The sequence below is a fragment of the Psammomys obesus genome, unplaced genomic scaffold (assembly GCF_907164565.1).
Source record: "Psammomys obesus unplaced genomic scaffold, mPsaObe1.curated_primary_1811, whole genome shotgun sequence".
NCBI classification, from domain to species: Eukaryota; Metazoa; Chordata; class Mammalia; order Rodentia; family Muridae; genus Psammomys; species Psammomys obesus.
Window position 1 is genome coordinate 2,123 of NW_026595897.1, and position 2,578 is coordinate 4,700.

The following is a 2,578-nucleotide window of genomic DNA, read 5'->3' on the forward strand; positions in this document are numbered from 1 at the left end:
TCACCTGGTCTGGCCGCCACACAAGGTGGTGAACCCAGGACACACGCTTTGTACACCCATATGGACAGCAGAACTCGTGACAGATAAAGCCGTGTAAAGAGATGTTGGCTTACACCCACACTGAAGTTCTTTCTTCCCCAAACAAGAAGGAAGACACCAGCACCCACAGGCCAACCCAAACCAAGATCACCCTTCCTTATATGCATGAACTGAAAAGGAATCAGCATTGAGACAGTTTATTGGTTTGCTTTTTCCCAGGTCACATATTTTAAGTAAATAGATTATAAGAGACATAAAGTCTTTTCTTCTTCCACAGGTGGTAATCAGGCACTCTCCACTTTACACACACACACACACACACACACACACACACACACACACTCACACACACACAACCAAACAACCTTATAGCTCGCTGAGACCTTCATTTCTTAAAGTAGGGGATGGTGACAATATAATTTCCTTTAAAATGCCCTTAATGCAATATATAATGTACAAAAATATCTCTACGTATTTGAAGTTATAAAAAAAGCACCTCTCAAGAGAAACAAACTTAAATATGACAGTTACTTTTGTATAACAAGCATTGCACTTTTATTCACTGGGTTTTGGAAAGTTCAGGTAGTAATGAGGCTTATTATCCCCGTGAGAAACCAGTTTGTGAGCAGGCTAGGCAGCGGCTCAGAACCCTGCCCGAAGAGTAACAGTCTGTACTTCTCAGTGTGTGTGGTGAGCCTGGCTTGATCTTGGGTTCCTCTACCTCCGTTAGGGGCAGCCAGGCAGATCTCTGCAGGTTTGTCTCAGTCCTCCCTGGTGCAAAGCAGGTGCCAAAGGGAAAGTACCCCAACTGTTCAATGCTGGCACCCTTAACTAAATCCTAAAGAGCTTGGGGATGACTCAGTGGGTCCCCGGAGGCTGCGGTTGCCTGTGTCTGCTCTTGGGAGGACACCACAGCCTGGGCCTGGAGGACCTCCGGCAGGGAACGTGGGCATCAACGGCCATAGCCTTGAGGGCTGATCTTGTTTTTGGGGGCAACAGCGTCCTTCCTTTTGTCTGTCAACTGGTAGATCTGTTGGGCCAATTTCTGCAATGTGCAGGTCCCAAAGCGGCATCGAGAGTTGCGGGAGCCAGGGTTCATCACCTTGCGGGAGCGTTTGACTCGAAAGTGGGCTGAGCTCGGAGTGCTGCAGAGAAGGAAGCACACTTGAAACTTAACCAACCAGAGCTTTGGCCCTAAGCACCTCGGACCAGGGCCAAACAACCTGAGGGACCTGGGACCTGCTCCCTCCACCAGAGCTGCAGTCTGGCCTGGACAATCGTCCCAGGGCCAGGGTAGTGGAAAGGGCACATCCTCTGTAGAGGGTGTAGTTACCTGGCTTGTGGAGTTTTAGATGTGCTCTTCTTCTCCTGGTCCAGAACAAAAGTCTCCAAAGGAACTGTCTCCTCACCAGTGAGTTCTGAGGCATCGCTGCTGGATGCCTGCATTTCCATCTCTCCACTGCTTAGTGCCTGCTTATCCCACCTAGAAAACACAAACAGATGCGTTTGGCTTGAGTTCAAGTGATGTCCCGACCAGCTCCCAACTCCACTTCCTTCTAACCCCTCCAGACCATCCCTCATTGTTCCATGACCGCCATGTATTAGTACTGAAGAAAGCACTGCCCCAAACTCACTGCAAGGACACATCCTCTGGCTGAGTGGCATCCACGCCTAGAAAGGCGAGTAAACCCAGGAACATCAGGATGATGGAAACCAGCTTCATTTTGTGCTGATGCTCAGATATCCTGGAAAGGAGCAAGAAGCTGAGGGTTTTCAAATGGACCAGCTGCACAGCCCCGGAGCAGAAGGAAGGGCAGTGGCAGGAGGGGGAGCAGCTTGGCGGCACTCTGCCTGGTTCTGCTGGTTTTTTCTTCTTGGAGCAGAGAGGCACCTAGAGGCTTTGGGGCTGGTCAGGTGGGTGACAAGCAAAGCAAAGGAAGCCAGAGTGCCAGGCTTCCAGAGGTCTCCAACTCAAGTCCTAGGATCCTGGCCCACGGATTTCAGGTGAGATCCAGCAAGGTGCATGAGTTAGACCTGGACATGAGGTGTGCTCTACAGTGGATCCCTGTGGGTTCCACTTGTCCAGGTCTCCAAGCTTTGGGGATTTGGAAAAGCCACACCCCACTCCCCAACACGCTGGAGACCAGCGGTCCCTATCTGCTGAAGGAGTGAGTTGTCAAGCAATAGGAGAAAGTTTGAGATGTCTGGCTGACCCTGGCAAAACCCCCAAGTCCAAGACTCACTGCGATGAGAAACCAGGAGCGGTAACGCTGGAGCTCTCCTGCCTAGTGTCACCAAGAAACCACTGAATAGCCAAAGCCAGGTCCAGCATTTTATACACTCAGGGGCTGTCGGGGCCTGCTCTGCCCTGTAGGCTTCTCTTTCCTCCAGTGTGCTGGCTTCTAAGATAAGGCCTGCCCAGAAGCTTGCCTGTGGGTATAGGGGTAAGGGTGGAGGTTCCTTATGGCCAGGCATCTCGGAGATCGGTTTTGAGAGATTAGACTGTTGCAGGACTTCCGCTGCCCTATTTCCTGGCTTA

The 2,578-nt window shown here is 51.0% G+C and overlaps 1 pseudogene; it reads right to left on the reverse strand.

Annotated features, from left to right (window-relative positions):
- Nucleotides 1–877: 877 nt before the first annotated feature.
- On the reverse strand, nucleotides 878–1,762 carry LOC129685920 (pro-adrenomedullin-like; annotated as a pseudogene).
- Between the last annotated feature and the right edge of the window lie 816 nt (nucleotides 1,763–2,578).